Genomic DNA, 6,000 nt, shown 5'->3' with positions numbered 1-6,000 from the left:
TAATTAGGCTCTGGAAACCTCACAGAGTCATACTGATCAGATTAGAGAGAGGTAGACCACCTGAAAAACTAGATTCAGGAGAATCAAACAAAAAGAGATCTCGATTCTAAACTTTGGTCTTGAGAGTTGTATTTTACAGAGTGTGCCTACTTGGATTCCTGGTCTCAAGGACTTCAGCTGGGTCCAGTCAGGACACATCGGCTAAAGCATTTGCTTCATTCTTCCTACCCCCTAGCCCCCAAGAATATTTCAAGGCCCATGTACAACATGAAGAAGTTATGGAGGGAGGTTGGGGATTTAGCTCAGCAGTAGAGCACTTGCCTAGCAAGCACAAGGCCCTGGGTTCGGCCCCCAGCTCCGAGAAAAAGAAAAAAAAGAAAAAAGAAAAAAAAAAGTTATGGAGGAGTCATCGCCCCAATTCCCTGGACTTTTGGGGGACCGAAAGTGGTTATTCTAAAGTTGTTTTTAATGAGAATTTAAGGTTGGTTGTAAATTAACAGGGAGGAATTAGCTAGATTGAGTCATAACCTCATTTGGTAGCTAGGCTGGGATCATATCTTTGCTTTGGTATAGAATTTATTTGTCAAAAAAGTTTAAAAGTACAAGGTTTAGGGCTAGTCCTTCTATTGATGTCATTACAAACTTCTGAGTTGATTACTCATGTGAGTTAAGGGCCAAATAGCAAATTCATGGCTCTGAGTTTGTGAGAATAATTTCAAGATAATATTAAGATAGTTAACAGACAACAGTCCAGATTGCCTTATAAAGATAGATGTTTTTCAAAAACGTCAGAAATCCACAAAATATGAGATTTAAAGTTACTTATCTTTCATTGAGACATATCTGCTCCTAACAGTTCCCCTTTGGTGGATTTAATGAAGAAGTTGAGTGTCTCCACCTCCAAGTGAGGCAATACTTTGTGGCTAGAGAGCCACTGGGCAGAAGCTGTCTGTTTCATCTGCAGACTAATGCTGTCCAGAAAAGGACAAATTATGTAGAATAGTTGACTGATAAGTCCTGCCAAGACAGGGTGATCAACCCTTCAAAAATCTGCATTTCAAGTCTGTCAGTTGATTTTGGGCCAGAAGGCTGAAGACTTGCACTCACATGTTGCTAACAGAGGACTGTGCTAGTGGAGATTTGTCTCTACAACCTCTCAGTTCTGGAAGCCATGTTAGGCTTCCTATGTGTATAGTTATTTGGTCATTCTCAGATTTCTGACGGGATTGAAGACATTATATTCTCACAGCCTATCAGGCTGTTTAACTTTGAAAATACATATTTTATTAGATAGTTATCAGATAGTATACAAGCTAGCCAAGATATAATATAGATTTTAAGCCTTTATTAAGCTGGAATGGTTAACTAAATGTTCTGTTTAACTGATAAAGTGTTGGACTGGGTGTTAGATATATTTTATGCTTTTAATTACAAAATGATAATAGTTGTGCTCAGCTTATATTTGAGAGAAAAGTTTTTTTTTTTAAATTAGACAAAAAGGGTGAAATGTGGGATGATGACACACGTGAGGCAGGCACAAGATAGAATGAGGCCTGTCATTGGATGAGAAGGATGGATGGGTGGGAGAAAAATTTGAAGGAAGAGGAGGAGTCGGGAATGGAAAAGGAGAGGAAGGAGAGAAGCCATGGGGGAGAGAACATGGAGGCTGAAGTTAAGACTCCATGCTGTGCCTTTACAGGTTATTATAAATGTTAAGGGATGGATGTGGACAGGGCTTTGTATGTTTAGGTGGGCAATTATATCTGATCAATTGGATCAAAGGTTATTGTGTTGTGTGTTCTTTCATGTGCAGATTTAAGTGTAAGGGAGTATGGGTGGCTAGTCTAGGCTGCCTTGGAATTGGAATGTGTTCTTCTGGCAAGATACCTACCAGAAATCTTGGGGCACTGTGGTGATGGTCCTAGTGGGGGATAAATTTATTTTTTATATTTTTACAGCAACATGTGCTCTTGCCAATGGCTTCTCATGGTGCCAAGCCTCAGCCTCAAAGTCAGTACCTGGGAGACTCATATATATTACCAAGTTTGGCTGCCAGCACAAGATATGGCCTTGGTCCCCCTGGATCATGGCTTCTGTCTGCTGACCTGAGGAAACCTTTTCCAGAAGATTTCACCTCAGTGATACGGGTCTCTTAATCACTACTAATGGGTTAGTTCCAGCTAACTAGCACCAGTCATCAAGTAAAATAAAGTTTTAAGTTGCTGGCCTCTTGTCAACCACAGCCAATTCTTCAGCTCTCGCTGACCCAGAACCTCATGTTCTTAAAGCTCAAACTGTCAAACAGCCTTGACAGAGTCTTTAAGTGGCTCTCAAACTTTGCTCTGAAAGTTCTCATGAAACCTGAAAGCCAGGTCTCCATCATGTGCATAGCTCTCAGCATTATCTTTTATTATCTATAGTGCAATGAGCTTTGAGCACTCAATGGCTTCTCTAGCCAAAGTTCCAGAATCCTTTCATAATCCTCTGGAAAACTCACAGTCAGGTGTGTTACAGAAACTCTCCACCTCTGGTACCAACATCTGTCTTCTGGGCTATTGCTGTGATAAAATACCAAAATGCACAAAAGCAATATGGGGAGGAGGGGAGGGTTATTCCATTTTAGTTTATAATCTGCCATCCAGAAAACCCATGGCAGGAACTGAAGGCAGGACCCGGAGGCTAGTCTAAAATGTGACCTTTCTGACTCCACTCTCCGAGTACTGGGACTGTAGTAGTTGTCACTGCCATGCGATTGTCACTTGATGCACACTATGCAGTTGTCACTTATGCAGCACTGGGGCTCAGCCCAGAGCCTTGAGCATTCTAGGGAAGCATTCTTCTAAAGGAGCTAGATCCCCACCTGGGACCTTGACCTTTCTGTACTTACTTTTTTTTTTTTCTCATTATAAAATCAAAAACACCACCCAGCTCATAGACGGTGAAAGTGAAGAAACAGACAAGATGTTTATTTCCTTTGCTCTCCATGGAGGCCATGTTGTCTCCCCCGCTCTACACACTTGCAGGTTAAGAACAAATCCTGGACCAGTGAGAAGGCTCAGCTGTAGAAATGAACCAGATCTAATGACTTGAGTTTGAGTTTGAGGGCCCACGGGACGGATGGAGAGAACTGATTTACTTGTACAAGTTGTCCCCTGATCTCAGCTACTCATGGTGGTGCATGGCTGTGATCCTACTCAGAAAGTCCAGACAGGGGGATTGCCACAAGCTCAAGGCCAGCTCAGTCTTCATAACAGGTGCCAGACCAACCTCGGAGCATATAAGTGAGACCCTGTCTCAAGTAATATAAAATAAAATTAAAAGAATGAGTTTAGGGTTACAGATCTATTAGAGGATAGAGAGATGACTCAACTCAGTGGTTAAGAGCACTGATTGCTCTTCCAGAGGTTCCTGAGTTCAAATCCCAGCAACCACATGTGGCTCACATGTGCCATATGTAATGGGATCTGATGTCCTCTTCTGGTGTGCCTGAAGACTGCTACTCCTATACATAAATAAATAAATCTTAAAAATAAAGAGTAGTGTGATGCTCAAGGCCAGGACACCTCAGCCCCCAGTTATTCGTTCTTAAACCACCTCCTGTACCCCCTTTCCATCATGATCCCATCTATTTCTTCTCTCAGCCGCCTCCTTCCCCAGGTAGAGTAAGTGGTACCAGCGTTTGGGGTACAGGGATCTAAGTCTATGGGGCTGCTCAGGAGGTGTTAAGCGTCTGGGAAGGAAGAACGGGAATTCTGAGGTACCCTACCAAAGTAGACGTGAGGAGAAAACCAGTGTTGGTTAAGATGAAGGGGTGGCGGGAGCCAGCCTGTAAGCCAGCCTGACTCAGAAGGACGTTCATGGCGTGAAGTGGGTTACTGCTGAGCTCCAAGGTGCTCCCGAGGCCTGAGTTTGCACTACAGTGTAATGGAGAGCTGTGGCAGGTTCAGTTGTTCCCTGGGAACAGCACTCCTTTAACCCAACTCAAAGCGACTTCTGTGTGTGGTGTCTTAGGAGGAGTGGCACCTCCAGACCCTCTATCAACACTGGGGGTGATTGGTGCCCCTTATCCTTGGGGTTGAGGGTTTCTGGACCTCACCTATAGTTGACCGTCCAGCCCAGGGTTAGGGATAGTCTGTTTCTGTTTCCTGGGTTCCCTCCATTGTCACACTGGACCAAAGAACTCCATTTGTCCCACATGCTAGGTCAGTGGTTGGGACCATGGCATTTTTTCTTTTCTTCAGTGTGGTGGAAGAACAGCTTAGGGGAGAAAGAAGGAACTATCACACAGAAACAGGATTTGTCTGGGACTGGAGACTGAGGTGCCGCTCAGCAAGCAGAACATTCCAGCGCTTGCTAAGGAGCTCTCCTGGACTCAAATGCACTTCCTGCTCAGCTTCCTTTGTGCCTGGGACCCATGCCCAGTTCCCCCAGCCCTCCCTTGCCTGGAAGGTTATTATCATTTTCATCAGAAACACCATGTGGAGTGGGCCACCTGCAGGGGTGAGGACAAGTAAGATAAACGTGTTAGTGACCACACGACCGTCATGTGCTCTTTCCTAGGCCTAAGTTCCTTAATGCAGAAACTGAATTCTACACCAGCCTCACGAGATGGCTCTGTTGCGTCTTTTATAGGGAAGTCATGAAGGTACAGCATGATCACATGTCTAAGTTTGCACAGCAGTTAAGAATCGAAGCTGGCTCCAAGCCCAGAAGTTGCCTCAGACCTCTCACCCATATAAAGTGTTTTTCCGAGGACCCATGAAATACACTCTCCTTCCTATGGTCTGGTAGGATTATATTAGTACCTGCTTTGGAGCGAGTTCTCTGAGAAACAATATCCACAGGCCTGGCTCAAACGACAACTACCCAGTGGAGGTTATCTGGGATGTAGAAGGGACTACCTGGGGCCTAGAGCCATGTGGCCACTTCCCCCATTATCTCCCAAGGGTTGTGGTGTCATGAAAGAGAGACTGTAGCCAGGCTCTCGGTAGCCACCTGTGTCTTGCATGAACCCTTTGCAAACTGTGTTACTGCAACACGTTTATTGCTGGAGACTTACTAGTCTCAGTTAAGCACACCAGGCCTCTTGCTTGGCCGCTGCATTCCCTCTGGTTGCCCTGTAAATGCACTGCATATTGACTTCATGACTGCCATCTTGGTTTCCTTTCTAGATGGAGAATCTAAGGGGCGAATGTTGGTTGATTCTTCTCCACAGACTGCTGGTGCTGGATATCACAGAAGACATCGCTGTAGACCTCCCACTCCGATCTTACAGTCACTCCGGACAGTCTAACTGAAGCCCGGGTCACTACAGTGCCACGTGAGTGTAGTGTGAGCTCTGTCACCGAGGCTCACACTCTAGAGCTTTGGGGGAGCTTCATGAAGGCGGATGACAGAGGATTAGATTTGCTAAGGTGCAGAGGTCAGCCATCAGATGGGGTTGTCTTTCTCTGTTCTGTGATAATGCACGCAGAGGGAAACCGATGTTAGTGGGCGGCTCGGTGCCAGGAGGTCACCAGGCTGCTCTGTCTTCCTGCTTTACTGCACCGTTCTGTAGGAGTTGTATGAGGCCATGGCCTGGTCATGATCACACAGGAATTCTAGATAGTGGAAAGGCTGATGACAGGTTTGATGGGCACATGACATAGACCTTGGGGCTATACGCCCTCTCATGGCTAGTACTTTGTTATCTGGCCATTTCTGGTTACAAAACTTCTAAAGCCAGGGGTGGTGGTACTTTTTTTGTTTGTTTGTTTGTTTGTTTGTTTTTGAGACAGGGTTTCTTTGTAACTCTGGCTGTCCTGGGATTAGCTCTATAGACCAGGCTGGCCTGGACCTCATAGATACCTGCCTGCCTCTGTTTTCTGAATGTCGGGATTAAAAGCAGGCACCACCACTGCCCAGAAAGTGTTGGTGTTCACTTTTAGTCTTAGCTCTTGGGAGGCAGAAGCAGGTGGCTCTGTTATGAGTTTGAGGCTAACCTGGGCTGCATACCGAGGT

At 45.3% G+C, this 6,000-nt stretch overlaps 1 long non-coding RNA gene across 1 annotated transcript in view; it reads left to right on the top strand.

The window, feature by feature from the left end:
• The first annotated feature begins 992 nt into the window (after positions 1-992).
• Positions 993-6,000, top strand: part of LOC120102827 (uncharacterized) — a 274,820-nt gene continuing 269,812 nt past the window's right edge. The window contains exons 1-2 of the long non-coding RNA XR_010066490.1: positions 993-1,699; positions 4,561-5,320. This is a non-coding gene — a long non-coding RNA (uncharacterized LOC120102827). The remainder of the gene's footprint in view (positions 1,700-4,560; positions 5,321-6,000) is intronic.

This window comes from Rattus norvegicus, chromosome 5 (genome assembly GCF_036323735.1).
Source record: "Rattus norvegicus strain BN/NHsdMcwi chromosome 5, GRCr8, whole genome shotgun sequence".
Classification (NCBI taxonomy): domain Eukaryota; kingdom Metazoa; phylum Chordata; class Mammalia; order Rodentia; family Muridae; genus Rattus; species Rattus norvegicus.
Note: the sequence above shows the minus strand (reverse complement) of the source record. Positions and strands in the feature narration are given on the sequence as shown.